General features: G+C 28.1%; 1 long non-coding RNA gene and 2 pseudogenes across 1 annotated transcript; all 3 read right to left on the bottom strand.

The window, feature by feature from the left end:
* Window positions 1-680: 680 nt before the first annotated feature.
* Window positions 681-9,724, bottom strand: LOC132946817 (uncharacterized). The gene is made up of 11 exons (XR_009664779.1): window positions 8,790-9,724; window positions 7,271-7,444; window positions 7,043-7,168; window positions 6,836-6,981; window positions 6,556-6,739; window positions 6,262-6,472; window positions 4,828-4,967; window positions 4,400-4,756; window positions 4,175-4,323; window positions 2,883-3,238; window positions 681-2,513 (listed from the first exon to the last, which is right to left on the bottom strand). It is a non-coding gene; the product is annotated as an uncharacterized LOC132946817 (long non-coding RNA).
* LOC132946587 (uncharacterized) lies at window positions 7,534-8,263 on the bottom strand (annotated as a pseudogene).
* A 4,453-nt stretch (window positions 9,725-14,177) lies between the features above and the next one.
* Window positions 14,178-17,693, bottom strand: LOC132947722 (uncharacterized; annotated as a pseudogene).
* Between the last annotated feature and the right edge of the window lie 1,239 nt (window positions 17,694-18,932).

Consider the following 18,932-nt stretch of genomic DNA (forward strand, 5'->3'; position numbering starts at 1 on the left):
CAAATTATTGACAACCAACTTTATAACACACTTGGCATGTTATTACATACCAAAACCTAATACCTACTTAAATATTAAACATTTTATAGAATACCGTGTTAAAAATAAGTTTGTGATATTAACAAAAGTGACATTTTGATGTTAAATAATAAATATTTTAGGGTATTTGGGATCTCAAATGAAATAATTAAAAAACCTAATTCTCTCCAATAGGCTAAAATATTTTACTGCAACTTTTGTGATTATAACTGTTAAGTTATTTACTAAAAAGGACATTAAAAGTTCAGTTTTTCAGATCTTATGATTTATCATCATCATTTATCAGTACTCCAAATTATAATAACTCAAATTTTTCAGAATACTGTAATGAAAACAACTAATATTTCTTCCACAACAACTACGTATTTGAGTCAATCAGATGCTCGTGTGAACATAACTGGAAATTCTGTTGTAAGTAATAAATAACTTCAAGTAGGTATACTGCTTAAACATATTCTGTAAAATAAACAATTTATTTAAAATCATAAATGATTTCTATAGCGAGAATGAACTTTTAATGCAGTAATTACCATGGAAAAAATAAAATTTTAAATTTATACACGCGTGAATGAAAAAAAAAATCTATATAATATATTTTATTTACATACATATAAATATTAATACACAAAACGTCTAAATAAAACTAAAATAACTCTTTTGGAATGTTAAATTTAAAAAATGGATGAATCACAATTATTATACTCAATTTGTACAAATATCATCAATAACGGTCATAACTAGGTTAATATTGAGCATGATGTTAAATGATCAAACGCAATGATCTTTATAAAATTTATAAAAAATATGATGATTGTTAGTTAAAAAAATTTGATTATCAACATTTTGTGAATGTACTTTTGTGGAAATTAAAAATAAAACTTAGGCCTACGTATCAAAAATGATTATACCAACTCGGGCAGTATGGCACTAAAAGGGAAATATATATAAATATAACTATATGTCTAAATTAATAAAATAAAATAATCACATTCAACGTTACGTCAATTGGAATGTTCATAAAGATATGTGTTCATTATATGTGAGATTGAAAATTTTCAGGGGCCATCAAAATGCAAAGCAAATATTCTTAACATATTACTTATTATAATGCAACAGTAACATAGTGATAGTGGCCCAGTGGAAATAAAATAATAATTACCCGATTAAATTAATTACAATAAAATACAAATACCTACAAATTTATAATAATTATAATGTAAATAGAAAATTGGGTTAAAATTATTGAGAAAAATGGCGAGTGTTGCTCTCAACTAACTACATGAAATTGTATGCTTTGTGTATGATTTGTGCACTTAATATTTTATATGAAGTCTCATAATAATGTTTAATATTGAAAACTTTAAAAACAACTACAACTATTGGGTGGCCAATCAAACAAATACATATTATTATGTGCTTATTATTGTCGGTTTGTAAATTTGTTTCATTATCTGCGGGCTGGATAAAATTTGTCCGCAGGCCGGATATGGCCCACGGCCGCCATTTGATGACCACTGATATATAATTGTTTGTCTGTACAAGGTCCATGGTAGTGGGAGGGTGACTGATTGGTTACTGGGCTACGCCGACTAAAGCTTGCGAGAAGATTATTATAAAATGCATAATATTATGTCATATAGTTACATAATATTCTATTCATAAACATAATTGATTGACTTGCATATAATTACTAATTGAGAATACAACAACAATCGCAAACCCTAGCCTTAACTTTTATAAAAAAAAAAATGGTAGGAACTAGGTATTTTACTGTATACATAATATGACTTATTTATAAAATTGAAATATAACCTTAAATACAAAAAAAAAATATAATAATTGAGACCATAAAATGTTCATACTTATTTAGTGTGTGGAGTAAAAAAGGAAGGAATAAAAATGAATATGCTAAATTTCTGAAAATGTACACTTATTATTGAACAGGATTAAATGTTACAGTTTGATAGGGAGAAAAGAAAGACCACAATTAGTTGAATTTCTACTGTATATTAATTCACATTACACCGGAGTTTCACTCAAATTCTTCCTAAATTTCAAAAAAAATAAAAAACTAATTTAGAATGATTGTACAATTAATTAATATTTGATGTATAGTACGAAAAGTATATAGATTTTGTTTTAACCAGGGTTATGGATTTAAATAATTTCAAAAAATTAGATAAAAAAAAAAAGGTGGCAAGTGGGTGTTGCTCTGCTGTACATTATGTTACAAGTAGGTCACTGAAATGAATGGTGTTAAATTTGAATTGATTGATATAAATCATTGTATAAGAAAAACGATTCTGTTTTGTTCAGAGAATTGAATGTTGAGCTCTTGTGATGCTAACCAAAGTATTCACTGTATAACGATGGTGGTTCAAGAGACATTTGATTCTTTGTCACTGAATTGTCCTGATCATATATTGTTAATCCTGTCCAACGATGTTTTCCAACTGCATGGTCTTCTTCTTGAACTAAACATAAATATACTATAAAATTTATTCATAACAAGTACCTAAATTTAAATACATGAAATTTATATCATTTAAAATAGTAATTTTATGTTATTTAATGAATAATTTAATATATATAATTACATAATATATTAATTAAACCAACTACATTTGAAATAATATACATATTCAGCTATTAGCTACACCAAGACAACTAATGATGACAAATTATAACAATAAATAATAAAAAAATCTTTAAACTATTTATTGCTATAACTTTATACTATAAAGTAGGTATATTTTTTATGGCCATTATTTTCATAAATTATTTTTTATAATTTAATTAAAATTAAAAATATCAGTTAAATTATAATATTTTGTATTTTTTACCTGTTGGATATTGTTGACTAGTACATCGTGGAGCATACAGAGGTTTTAAATTTGGAAACAATTGTGAAATTGTAATTACATAGAGCGAAGGAGGCAATCCAGGATCTTCATTTATATTTGGTAAAAATGGAGGTGGTCAATTCGAAGAAGTATTACTTCTACGACCTCTGTGGCGAGAAGAATCATCCTCATCACTACTATGGGAAGAAGCTAAGTCTAAACTTCTTTCTTCACCTGAACCTTCAAAATCTGAATCTGATTTATGTTGCGTTCGGTGAAAACTTGATGGCAAGTCTGATGTTGAATGGTCATAATTACTTATTGTTGTCAATGTGTTCCTTAATTGAATATTGATTCTGAAAGAAAAAAATCATTAAGTTATTCTTCATGGTTTAAAACTAGATGATTACTAAGATGGATTACAGAAACTGGATAACATCGGGAAAACACTGTTAAAATAACTATAGGGACTACTAATTGTCTTTGTAGTTGACCGTGAAGTAGTACTGGACATAGGTATACCAATTTGTCTTCTTACTCCATCTGTAGTTGTAATTCCGGTGTTATGATACGACAAAGATGATCTTATAGTCGGAGGTGATATAGCACCAATACCAGAATCTGGTTAATTTTTTCTGGTATATTTTTGCCATAGTGCACAGTGGTGTATTCCACATCAAAGCTATGCATTAGAATAACACAGACCTGTTTATACAAGCCAACCTTGACTACAAACAGCAGCGCACAGTGTGTATGTAAGCCTTTGTCTATGTTAAAAATAATGATATACATATAATCTCATAAATGTTATGTTTCAAGTGTGTTAGTTATTTTTTCCCATTGACAAAAACTTAACGCCAAAAGAATACTCAACTTTAATAGTTGAATGAGTAATGTACTTTTTAAAAAATAATAAATTACATTTATTTTGTTGAGTTTATCACTCAATTCATTGACCATGAGTAGAATAATTGAAAAAATTACAGGTATAAATGCAATTTAAACCCTTTAGTTTATGTTCCTAGTATATCCTTCATCCATACAATGTATACATTATTTAACACTTTATTGATATTTGTTATCTAATAAGCATCAATTAAGATATAATTTATATCATAAAATACATAATTATAACGCAGTACGTTTTAATTTGTTGTGCATAGTGATTTACAGTAGTTAGCTTATAGACTATTTATATTTTATCGTCAATTATTAAAACTATTTTATGAGAGCTGAGAAACATTAGTAGTTTTTAAATATCATTTACATATAAATGTATTAGGAAATCTTACACTCTAGATGTTGACCACCATACACATTGGATTGGATCTCCATGTAACTGGGTTTTTGTTAATCCAAACCTTGATACGAATCGGTGAATCCAAAGGCACCATGTCAGATAACACTGAAATCTCTTTACCATTTAAGTGCTGTTGTTTTCCTAGTTGAATTTAAATTTTAACCATGACATTATTACATTTTTTTTATATATATATATATATAATATTAAAACTAACTTTTAGGATTATTGTGATTCAGAGTAGGAATAAATGATATAACTGGAGAACCCACTTGGAGATCTACAGAATACCTCCTTAAAACAGTGTCATCGTAACGTAATGGTAACAACACTCAATAGTATGATACTGTACATAACCAACAATAGCTGCATTTTTAGATAGTTGTCCTTTCGTAGTGGTCATTCCATGTTTTAATAGCTCAATACCCAGTAAATCGATCGGCACCGTTATTTGGGTATGTTTATCAAACTTTGAAAAATCCAAAAAATAGTTGATACATTTAGGTAAAACAACAACATGGCTACCCATATTTATTGAACCTAATATATCTGAACCAGGTTTTAGACTCAAAACCTAAATAAAAACAAAAATTGAAATTAAAAATTATTAAAAATAAATAATATAAAATAGTTGTTAGTACATACTTGTATAGCTGGTTGAAGTATAGATGAGTTGGGTAAATTTACTTTCTCTTCTGTCAATGCAGAAATCGACAAATCTGGTCGTTCATGTTCCAGTTCAAACCCAAATAGACTCTCAGCTGAAACTACATATAAACCAATAGCTGTAAAAAATAAATAAATATTAATATAAAACAAAAAATTCTAACTAATAATAATTAAACTGTTATTACTAGTACTAGGTAAATATGTTATGTACCTCTACGATTTGTATTAATTTAGTGTGCCAATCTATTATCTACTATTATAAAATGATTTACAATTTAAAAAAGGGGGGTAATTGGATGTCGCTCTGCTGTACAGTAAGTTACAAGTGGGTCACTTTAATGGATGGTGTTAAATTTGAATTCAATGATATAATATCATTGTATAAGAAAAACGATTCTGAGAGAAAACGGTCAGTCAGCCTATGATATTACTAAGTATATTTGATGATATTACTGTGAATAAAATAATTTATATATTTACCTATTTACATAGAACCTTGTTTTTAAATTTAATCCTTAGCTTTAAATGTTGAGCATTTTATACATTTTAACTACAAAATAATTATTTAATTTTAAATTTGATAAATGTTGTCAAAATTAGAACTTTAAATGATTATAAAAAAGAAATGTGTCTATGTTTTTTAATATTTTTCAACTGCTATTAGAACGATATATCAGGAGCCTTATATTAAATTTTCACACTTTTTTATCCAACAAATAAAATTTAATTGATATTTAGAAAAAAAAAACTAAAAAATTGAAAAACAGCTCAAAAAGAGTCAAATTATTTTCAAAATTTTATCATGTATAGAAAATGTTAATACAGACATTCAGTGAAATTTTCAAGTATCTACAGTCATACGTTTTTTAATTATAACAAAATAAGAAAATCGTTACACGAGAAATCGAGTGAATATCAAATGTTGTAAAAATATGAATTTCAAACGCTCAAAAATATTTAATTTGACTTTCTTGTAGACATTTTTTTTTTTGATAAAGGTAGATACACTTATCAGCTACCATTTACAGCAACAAATGTAGTTACCTTAATAGATATGGTTTCTAATCCATTCAACTAGAAGTAAATAAAGACATTTGTTTTTAAACATGATATAATAAACTAGGTATGATGGCAATGAATCAATTTTCGTATTATGTTGCGCAAAGATGGCGACGGTCTTTTGCCACTTTTTATTGGTTTAGATAATATTATAGTAATGAGAAATTTAAAAACGGCGAAAGACCAGCGCCATTTTTTGCAAGAGTGATGGTCGGCGGGTGAAGAGGATGCGTATCACGATGTGTGCATCTAGGTTATTATTTCATAGTTTTAAATACATCGTGAACACATTGACAAAATCTCAAGTTTATAAAATTGAATCTAAAACATTTCCATTGACTTAATACTCACGAGTCTCTAAATATCAACAAATGAGTTGGAAGTGCAATTGAATATGTCAGGGTATTGCCATCCAACTAAAGTATTTTGACATAAGCGTGTGTCTTTGCCTTGAGAACTGATTGGGCACTCTTCAGTTACATGTTCACCCCATTTCGCTCTAGGCCACCAAATATTACCTGCTATACTCTTTGGACAGCAGTCATAGAAAACTAATAGATAACTAGAAAAAATAGATTATAAGAATGTTTTAGTTTATTATTATATTATGTATTAAGAATCAAATTTTAAATTTATATTAATTACCTTCACATCCATTTAATGTGACTTCCTCACAGGAATTTGGAAATTGGTCACACCTGAAACCTATAACACCAGAACGACACTTATATTGTCCAGTAGTTTGATCACAAGAACGATCAAAAAAACCAACATTGTAGCAACCACACTCAAGACATTTATCAGAACCATGAGGAATGTAATGATTGTCCTAAAAGAATATGTCATAATATATAATTAAAAAAACATATCTAATTAGACATCACACTAAATACAAAAGTATAAATTAAAAGAAAATACGCTTTACTTTGCAATAACATTGTGCAGTGGTTTTATTAGAGTGGGGGTTATAACCATTTTCCACCATACAGTTATATAGACCACAAACTCCATGATGATAATCCCACCAGCTAACAGGACATGACTCTTTGAGTTCATGCTCACAGTAATCACCTAAGAATGTCATAAATAAATTTCTAAAAATAGTGAAAACACTTATGTAATGATCACATACCAGTAAACGAAGTCTAATTACATTAAAAACGATAAACACAAAGGCTCTTCCGATCTTCAATGCACAGAGCATTGTTTTCGCAAGGGTTAGTATGACACACACTTTCATAAGCTATTCCCACAAATCCTAAAAATAAATATGAAATGAAATGAAGTGATATGTTTATATAGCCAATTTTGTATCGTTAGGTATTAACTATTAAGTATCAACTATTTTCACAATAAATACCTGTATGACATTTGCATGTATAGTTTTGCCACAAAGGTATACACTTGCTATGCTTTGGACCATAGGAAGCATTTATTTCCATTGCAGGGGTTATCTTGTTCACAATTTTCACTAACGCATATCATAAGTTCAGGTATTTACAATAATTCCTCCACTGTGACCAATTCGAACATCCTAAATTTTACAATACAACAATTATTTTACTAATAAATATAATAAAAATAAAAATATTACTAAAAAAAAAAAATGTTTTCTTATTTACTTTAATACACTCTTTGAATCCAATATTCTCTTTATATTGGTAATTGTAAATTAGTTAAAGTACAACATATATGCATTATGTTATCTGTGTGAGGAAGTAACTCTATTTGAATTTTATTTAAGATGTGATAAGTTTTTAATCCAGCAAAAAATCTTTCGATGTGTATACGTACACTTGCTACAGAATAAGTTTCAATAACTTTTTCTTCGCTGAATAGACCATTGTGTAAGATTGGGGGCATAATTAATATAGAATTGCCTTCTTCACAATTTGTTTTAATATCAGGGAAGCCTTTGTCAGCTAAAACATGATCACCAACCTCTAGCTTAGAAAGGAATTCACTATCGTTAGTAATAAATGTATCACTTGACCTCCATAGCATTTTGAAAGGAAACTTATGGCACCATTAGGTGTTATAGCAACAAGACATTTAATGGTATATGAACTCTTATATCTTGAGTACATACATACTCTTTGCTCTATAGTAGTCTGCTCGACTTTAATTTCCGTACAGTCTATAATACAACGACAGTTTGGATAATTTTTTTAAAAGCATAAGGAAGAGTTGCTGAAATAGTATCTTTACTAGGCCAAAAAATAAACTGTTTAGTTTTTTTGGATAAAATAGAAAGTATATCAAAAAAGATCCTGCTGACAGTGGTAAGATGAATCTTAAACATAACCCCAATAGCTGAAAAACTAACACCAAGTTGTATTTTCATTAAAAAAAGAAGAAGTTAATTGTTGTTGTTTAATTATAAAATTGGTTGGAGTTGTTATAGAAGTAGGTACTAATGCAGTTGTTATTCAAAAAGCAACATTCAAATGAAAAATGTTTTACGTCTCTAACATCGAAAAAGACTTGTGTTCCTATATCACAATTAGTTAATGACTTGTTAATATTGAATTATTTAAATCCACTATCAATGCGATTTGAATTAGCTTCAATAACAATAACAGTAGATTGCCCTACGTTACTACTTCGGTGGCAAAAACGCTTGTGTCTTGAGAATTGTTGAAGTTCATTATTTTTTTTATTTTTATATGTTGTTGGAAATATAGTAGGAACATATGCTGGACTATTGGGATGTCTTAATAGTTTATTTCCAACAAAATGATCACCACATATAACTGTAAGGGCTACATGGGAGCCGTACTGTTTTCACATTGCTTGGCCCCTCAAATAGAAACTACTATATTCATGAGATGCAACATACTAAATAGTTATGCAAGTATCTAGAACACAATAGGACTTACTGTTTTTTTCGCATCCCTTGATAACCATTCTCAACGGTACGGACATATATTTCAGTGTGTGGTTCGAAGTAGAATCCACATAGAATGTAAACACGTCTGAATACTTGAAACCATCGCATTCCAACGGCCGTTTGAGTATAACCGATCCAGTGTAGTGGTCGACGCACAGCAGTATGGCGACAAAGTCATACCTCTTTTCCGGGTTCAACGCATACCGTCTGGCCGGCCGGTCGTAGAACCGTATGCCGCCGTCGAACAGAACCAACCCCGTTGAGTCCATGTCGGGTACGACCAGCAAGTATCCGAACGCCGACCGGACCAGCAGCAAGCACACCGCGACATGGTTGTGCTTCACAACTAGCATCGCGCCGTCCGACGAGTCGGACAATACGGTATACCTGCGATGGGACGATTCGCCTCCATAGTCAAATGGTAGTAGGTGTAGGAGTAGGAGTAGGTGTAGGACAACCGATCCGTTTGGTCGTCATGAAATTAAATTATTAAGTACCGAAACGGGTGTCAGAGAGGAAAGAAAACCTCTTATCACGACCGACGACGAGTAAACGGCGCGCGAACTTTACTATTACACGGACGGCGGGCGCACGGTATTTAATATTTCTTTCGCGGAAAAATGTACCTGGGTATATTTCAGAAAAAGAACAAACGCTCAAGAAGACACAAAATTGGATACAGAGTTGGACACTATTATCTGCAGGACGACATTGTGTGTTGAATCCCGAAAACGAACGCAATAGCCGCGGACACAACGAAACCGTTTCCCCTTCACCCGCACAACTCGAACGAGAAACGAGAAACTAGTGATGGTAAGAAATACCTAGCAATAGCAGCTATAATAGCACACTGATGTCTAGTTAAAATAATAGCAGTGATTGCTAATATGTCTATTGCTACATTATTTACTTTTAGCGTATTATAAAAATAATCAATGATTTTTTATATTTGTTTTTGATAAAAGATAGCACGGAGGAGAACCGACAACAATGATAATATAAATTATCAGACGATAACGGACCGACCGTGGTAGGGCACTATAGATACAGGTATGCTACGCCGCCATTTTGCGACTAATAATGTTATGTGAAAATTAATTTCTCCCCCTTCATTTTATCATTTTATCATTGATAAATGAGTCGCAAAATGGTGGCATAGCATACCCGTTATATGTAGAACCTTAACCGTGGCAGTCAAAGGTGGATCGATAAGGTGTAAATCATGATGTAGAGAAGAGAAGATAATAACACTCCGCGAAAAAAGTGGCACAATTTTTTACGGCAAAAATTTAGCTAACATGAATACCGCTAGGCACCACCACGTTACTCGAAGGCCGGTTATATTAATCTTATTTAAGATCAATTATAATGTTAAATACTTAGTCAACATATTATTATGTTTAACTATTTGGCAGGACGTAGAAATATACTTAAATAAATACAATCAAGTAACCACTACAGTATTTACAGTAATTAATAATGAATCAACAATATGTTGACTAAGTATTTAACATTACAATTGATCTTATTTATCATCATAGGTATTTGTAATATTACAAAATGGCATTTTACTTAATTTCCATATTATATCACGTCTTTTAAAGATTTAATCATTACTAAATTTTTATTTTTTAACTTAGCTTTTTTTTACACGGAGTTATAACGAAGGGTTTTTGGTGTGATATCAACTATTTTTAATGTTGATGTGTTAATTATCTGGTATTCTATAATAGTAATAATTTAATAATAATCTTTAATAACCGCTGGCTTTAATAACTCGTTTGGTCAAAAAGATTGACAATATCTTTTTAAAAATATTAAAAATACATGTGGATGATTTTAAATTTTAAAATTATATCGTAATTAAAAATTTATAATATGTTCAATTTTTATAACTTAGGATTAAAAATTTAAATAATGGTTCCATGAGAGTAGTTTGTTCTGTAACCAAAATACCTAAACAATTATATAAACACGTTATTTTTTATAGTAATATTATTTCACTTACTCTCACAAACTATTGTCGTTTGATGATTATTACGATTTGCTCTAAACAAAAACAAAACACTGTTTGTCATAGTATATTTTATAGCTTTAATAATAACCAACATAAGAACGATTTTTTTCTCATACGATTTTTGATATTTGGTTGAAATACTTGTTATTCAAAAAATATAATTCATTGCATATTATTTATTTCAAATTCATATTATATCTAAATCCTGAATCATTCAATATAAGTCTTATCTTTATGAAACCTTCAAGGATCGAAGCAGAAGCGTGCCTTGATTATTTACTAGCTGGTAAAAGTTTTAAACTCAATTATTAAGGACGTATATTATGACGTGTTCAAAATTTGAATTATTCAAAAATAAAAATGACGGAAATTTTACTTTTGTTAATATTCCAACCTTAAGGTCGATACTCGACTTTTTCGAGAACCGAAATTTGATATCGAGGCTTGACTGCTTCAAACCTTGAAAGTTTCATAACGATAGGACTTATATTGAATGATTCTGGATTTAGAAATAATATGAATTTGAAATAAATAATATGCAATGAATAATATTTTATGAATAACAAGTATTTCAATTAAATATCAAAAATCTAACTATAACTTTATTACTCCCAGCGACCTACGTCATGCGTGGGACCCAGGGGGATGGAAAAATATAACTTTGGAACAAATAACCATAGATACATGCATTTTTCACTGAATGTTTATATTATCATTTTTTATACACCATAATTATTTCAAAATATAATATCTTGTTTTGAGCTTGTTCAATGTTGACTGACATTTTCAGTTTTAAATTTTAAATTCTTTTTTCTATAAATGTCAATATAAAATTTTAAATTTTGAAAAAATGCGTCAATACCACAGAAATGTGCAAATTATTTTGAGTTAAAATTTCATAATTTTTTTTTTTTAACTTAGATTTGAAAATTTAATACAAGAATACTCATCATAAGTTTGTCTAACTTTATCAAGGAAAGTCAAACTAAATTTTTATGGGCGTTTGAATTTGAAATTTATACAACATTGGATATTTACTCGATTTCTCGTGTGGAAATTTTCTTAACTCAAAATCAAATATCTGTAGTTACTTCAAATTTACACCATATGTTTATTTTATCAATTCGAATACTTAGAAAAATTTTCAAAATATTTTGACTCGTTTTGAGATTTTTAGTTTTTTTTTATAGTCAAAATGTTTTTTTTTGGATCAATAAGCGTGAAAATATAATTCAATGCTTTTGATAATATATTGTTATAACAGCAGTTGAGAAATATTAAAAATACATAAGCCCAATTTTTTTTACAAGCATTTAAAGTTTGATTTTTGATATAACATTTATCGAACTGTCAATTTTAAAATTATTTTGTAGTTAAAAATTTATAAAATGTTCAACTTTTATAGCTAAGGATTGAAAATGTAAAACAAGGTTCCACGTAAGTAGGTTAATCTGTAAACAAAATCTCTAAAAAAAAAATGTTTATAGGTATTTATGTTCAAATTTGGACGAAATTACATATTAAAAACCAAGAATAACAATTTTAGTTATTTTGTTGTAATTAAAAAATATTATTCTTGGGGACTTAAAATTTCTCAAGTATATTATAATATACAAATATTTAAATATCTATAAAATATATTAATTAAATTTACCGGCTATTGTATTAATAACCACAATATAAAAATAATATAAAATATCCTAGGCTGACAAACCGGCTTTGCTCATAATCATTTTTTGTGTACAATGATTTTATACCATTGAATTCAAATTTAACACCATACATTACAGTGACCTACTGTAACCTACAGTAACCTACTGTACAGCAGAGCAACACCCACTTCTTCGCTTTTTTTTAATTGAATTACAAAAAGTTATTGGTTAGTGTTATCAAAAAACGCTTGCCAAGTCAGAGATCGGCATGTAAACTTGCATATATAATAACAATAAACAAGTCATTTCAAAAGATTAAAATTAAGTTTATTTAAGAAATATGATAAAGATGTATAAATAAGTATAATATAATATTACAAACTACAAAATATTATTATTTGATTATGACTCTTAAACTAGATGGCTTAAAACAATATTTTTTTTAATTTGTTTTATGTTGTATAATGTTTTTTCACAGAGCAACAAACTGAAGAATGTGAATGTTCTAAATATTTGTATTGTATTTACATCAAATAATGAAAACTAATTGATTTGTGATAGGTACTATACCCTTATACAATTCAAAATGTAAAATTATAACAAAACTTATTTATTAAATTAAGATTATTAAAACTATGAAAAAGATTTGAACATATTTATATGTCTTTAAACTTGTATTAAAACTTATTGCCAAGTACGCTTGAAATTATACAATACGTACAATAACGTAACCTATATTTTACATTTAAGAAATAATAAACAAAAATTAAGAACTTCTAGATATCAATTATTTATTTATTTTTTATATTTAAAATTTTTTTTTATATAACTAGGTTAGGTCTTATACTGCAATTTTAATTTTAGTATTTTACTACTGTATGCAAATGTAGTTAGGTGTAATGTTACTACCCCAATTATTGATTTTGCTTAAATTATTAAAACTATAAGAACAATTAAGGATATATTTTGCACAACTAGTTATATCGCCACAATCATTAATTAACCTAATATTATATTAAAACTATGACAACAATTCAAGCATATTTATACTTGTTTGAACTAGTCTTACAATAAATATACACCAGAACTTTAAAAGTACAGTTCATTATAATAAGCTAACCTACACATTTAGAAAATAAAACAACAAAAAATAAGAACTACTAAATATTAATAAATAATTGTTTTTTTCATATTACTACATATTTAAATTTTAGTACTTTACTACTGTACCCAAATATGATTTAATGATACCTCCTAAAATAATTGAATAAAACTATGACAATAATTCAGACATATTTATATGCGTTTGAATTAGTAATACAAGTAATATAAGTAATATAAGTAATAAACTAGTAACTAGTAATAAAAGTAATGTACACTAGAGCTCTAAGAATAATATTCAGTAAAAATATATCTAACTAACACAATTAGAAAATAATACATATATAAAACATTTATAAAAAAAAAAATTGTGGTTTAATTTATAATATTAAAATAAATAATCGTCTTCGTCTACTTCTTTCTTAGCACTATATGGAGTTTCTTGAACAGCTTCTTCCTGTTAAAGTACGGTTGTATCCTCTTCATCCTCTTATTTTTGTGTAAGTTCCGGTTTTATTTTCCATTTGCCATCAGTTTCTCTTTCCTAAAAATAAAATAAAATAATTAGGACATGAAGAGTTGTTAAAATATTTAATTTTTCATTCACTCAATTTAAGCTTGATGGATTATGTTCTTTATGAATGTGTTCACGGAGATTAATTCGATAATAGAAGGATTTATCACATACTAGACATCTATAAAGCTGTACCTTCTGTTGCGGCACCTAAATAAAATTAAATATAGTATAATTAATTTTATATAAATTAAGAGATCAAATCAAAATTGTGTATCATACAATTAACTGCATTCAAAATAGTAAATGAGTTACATAATGTTATATTATTGTAAGAAATTCTTTTAAATTAAAAGTCAATAAATTTTAATTTACTCTTTTTGAGGTTGATGGAGTTGGCTGATTATGGTCATTCTGAATGTGATCACGGAATTCTATTTTAATATGAAAGGATTTAGCACATAATCGACATCTATAAAGGAGTTCCCTCTGTTGCAGCTCCTAAATAAAATATATTTTATATAGTTAAATGTATATAAATTAAGAGATCAAATCAAAATTGTGTATCATAATATTAGTAACTGCATTCATAATAATAGTAAATGAGTTAGGTACATAATATTATATTATTGAAAGAAATTCTTTTAAATGAAAATACAATATATAAAAACATCAGTACTATTATAATATATATTTTTAAATTATGATATTATGGAACAAAATGATAAACAAATAAAATATACATATTATATATATATATATTATATTATATATTATATTATATATTATATATCATATATTATATTATATACCTATTATATATCATATATTATTATTGAAAGTTATAAAGCGTAAAAGTAGTAATGGAAGTGTTTACAACAAAATTAAAATATGAACTGAAAAAATATTTATTGGTCTTACGCTAAATTTATATATTAAAGGCCAGTGGCGCAACTAGAAAAAAAATTTGTTAGGTGGGTTACAATGTTACATTATTATAATATATATACATAAGCAAGCTAATATCTTGCATGGTTAATAATACTACATAAATAATGTTAATATATACACTGTATAAATTTCTCAATTATTATTGTCATATATATTATAATATTGTTATATATCACAAGAAATAAAACAATAAACGCCATATTATGAATGAAAAACAAATAAAAGACACTTATAGATTAATATTGGGTCTTTGTTTTGAAGTTTTAGCCATTTCATTAATTATCATCAATGGATCAACATAAATATCCTGATGTATATTGAGGACTGCCAATCCATTTGGTCTCATTTGACCAGTAGTATTTCTGAGATAATTTTTAAGTCGTCGCAAGGAAGAAAAAGACCTCTCTCCATTAACTGTTGTGACTGGTAGTGTAATTAATATTTGCAATACCTGAGATTACAGGAAAAAAATCAGGATTACAATGGAAAAAATGTTCTGTTATTGTTAACGACGAATTTGGTGATTTGAATGCGCAACTGTTATACCACAGTTTAAGTTCACCATAACCTACTTCTAAGCTAGTCATATTGTTCTTGTTACTTAAGAGGACGCTACATCTGTATGTGTTGTCTCCGTCTTACAAATGTACGACATAGCAAAAACTGTTTTGCGTGGGAAAGAACCGAGAAGGTTACAGTCATAACTAAGAAATGAGCTTTGCACTATATAAAAAAGAAAACTTTAGCTGTGCAACGTTGTTTTTATTTTTTGATATCACTTATATGAAAAAAGTTCTTACTGTTTCAAAAAACATTATTGTTTGTGTTTTTCAAGCTTGAAAAACTTTTTCATATAAAGGATATCAAAAAAATAAAAACAACGTTGCACAGCCAATGCTCTCATTTTTATGTGGTGAAAATCTAGTTTCTTAATTATGACTGTAGCCTTCTTGGTTCTTTCACGCGCAAAATAGTTTTTGTTATGTTGTACATTTGTAAGACGGAGAAAACATATGCAGCGTCCTCTTAATAATATATCAGTATAAAAATTAAACATAATTTTGAAGTCCTCAAAAGTTTCTTCAGATATTTGTTGGCTAGTCTTAAGTTTAAGCAGTTGAAACTTTTTAGTTTGGCCCTATGTTCAAGATATTGTCTATGGAGTTGTTCAAAAAAGTTATCAAGAAATGGGATGAATGTTGAGACTCTATAATATTCTGTTGGATTATTATTCATAACATTACTCCTATTTTTTTTGTCGACTTGTTATTCTTGAAACACTAACAGTTATACCGAAACTAGAACAGACATCTTCAACTTTTTTAAATATATTATCAAACTCAACATCAGCATTATTGCGGATTTGTTTTATAGTTGATTGAGGCATATCAGTAAATTCTTGAGCAGATTCTAAATCTAAGTTTTCAGTTTAAAGAAATTTTGCTCAAAGGAGCAGTTATTGCAAATACTCCTAATAACTAATGTCAATAAGCCTACTTGAAACCTTAATTGGTGGATGGAGGAACTAAGTTGGTTAGCTAAAGCAGAAGTCTCAGTATATTTCAAAGTAGATATTTCATTAAGTGCAACCACAACTGCAGGTTGAAGTTCATGAAACACAAGTACAGTGTCATGGCGCTCAATCCACCTTGTAATTTTTTTTAATTTTTTTCAATTTTGATTCATGTAATTCATTTTGAACCACAGTAATAACTAATAACATAATTTTAATAAGTTCTAAGAAAACATTTTGAATTGAGATCACTGCTGTATTATATAGGTTATTATACTAGGCCTCGGAGAAATTTCTGGGGGGTTACAACCCCTTAACCTCCCCCCACCTGGTTACGCCACTGATAAAGGCACATGTTTTTTTCTTATTTTTACCGCAAGTATTGCATTTGCCATGTCTTGATTTAAAATAGGTTCTTCAGTCTCCTCTTTGTTAATATGATTCATGATGTACTTGTGGAATCTAAATTAAAAGTATAAATAATAACTTTTATATACTACTAAATAATGTACATACTCAAAATCCCCAAGCTCCTTTGAATGGAATTCACAATGTGAGCACTTTTATATCTTGTTACTTTTGTCCTGTAGAGTTGGCGGTTGTTCTAGGTGTTGTGGTCGATGATGCTGCTGTTGTGTTTCTAACAACTTTAATGGAGTTTTGACCAGAGTAGCAGTAGTAGCTACAGTAGGAGAAACTCCTACTCTCACACCACTAGGTACTTTACGCTGACCTTCTAGTCGTTTCTCTGGTTTTAAATGTCCATTAACAATCTAATTAAATTATAAAAATAAATTTTTTCTATATAACAACTTAATATTATGTAGATTGTTTCTAATTAGGTTTTATCTTTACCTCAACACCCTTTACAGCCTGTTCAGGAGGCAATATTCCATATTTTTTTTTTACATAAGTTTTCACTTTAACAAGTTTCAAATCATTTTCCACCTAGTCACAATGCATCAAACATTTATTACATTTGAAACAAATATGATCGGCTGGGTTTACAATAACCACAATTCATCTCCAATAAGCTCAGCAATTTTTTCTGGGTATGTTATATTACTAAATGGTGTAGTGCTTGAATGCACCTGTGTACATCTGGCATTCAATTTTTTATCACAAAGAAAACAGACACCCGTCATATCTAGAAAATAAGTAATGTAATTTTCGAAGTTAAAACTCTTAACCAAATTAACACTATATACTTCACATTAGAAATACTATTAGAAATATAATATACATTATACATTTTACTTTACATTAGTTATTTACCTACAATGTTCAATTGTACAATCTAAATCAATCATCATAGTCAAGAACAAACGAAAATTATACTAGCTAAAAACAATTATATACTTACTTTAGTATAAGAAAATATGTTGTGTTACAAATACAAAATTTAAATCAGTTCCTAATTAATTGAAACCTAAATATGATGAAAATATTAACATTAGTTAGCATGCACCAAAAATATTCACATGAATTATTGATTGATTATATTATTTATAATATTATTATAATTATATTATGTTATCCATTAATTAATTATTTCTTTCCGTCTATTAGATCTAGATGTAGAATTGGTAGATTTGACACAGTCTATATGGTAATAAAAATGTTTAACCCTTCACTGCATGCAAGGGCACTGGTGCACTGCGTTGTTTCAATGGTTATAGTAAGCGTAATATGATTTTTATTGATAATCATTATATTGATAAATAAAATCTATAATATGATAAAGCAGTTTAGAATTGAATTTCACCGCTAGAGTGTATCACGTATTCCATATACCTAAAATAAAATCCGCCGAGTAACGTTATGAAATATCCGTTATCAGTCAATGTTGTAATGTGTGTTGTGACGAAAATAAAATCGATGGGAAATCCAAAAAAATATCATCATACTTCATATCTATTATTATTTATGATTATACAAATACCAAGATAATAATTTTATATTGAATACTGTAAAATTACGTATTTTGTTCTAATGCATTGGTGCACTTCCATGCAATATAGGTACCAACAGTTATTAGTGTTATTACTACTCCCGACTCCGTCGATTTTTATATTTTTATGGAAGTATTTTTTCGAATTATTTATTATTTAAAAAATCAAAATGTGTGATAATTTAGTGAATAATGAATCAGAAATTCAACGAATTTTAAGTATACCTATTGAAAGCGACGATGAGTTTGCTGATATTGGTCTAAGTGATGACGAAAATTTTGAATTGCCCGTAAGTTACTTATTATTATTTTTATGAGGTATTAGTATTTTATTATATTTAGGATTTTTTATTTTATAATTAGGAATTATTTGAAAATGACGACCGCATTTTAAATGAAACTATAGACGATGCTGATAATATACTGAATTATC

The sequence above is a fragment of the Metopolophium dirhodum genome, chromosome 6 (genome assembly GCF_019925205.1).
Source record: "Metopolophium dirhodum isolate CAU chromosome 6, ASM1992520v1, whole genome shotgun sequence".
Classification (NCBI taxonomy): Eukaryota; Metazoa; Arthropoda; class Insecta; order Hemiptera; family Aphididae; genus Metopolophium; species Metopolophium dirhodum.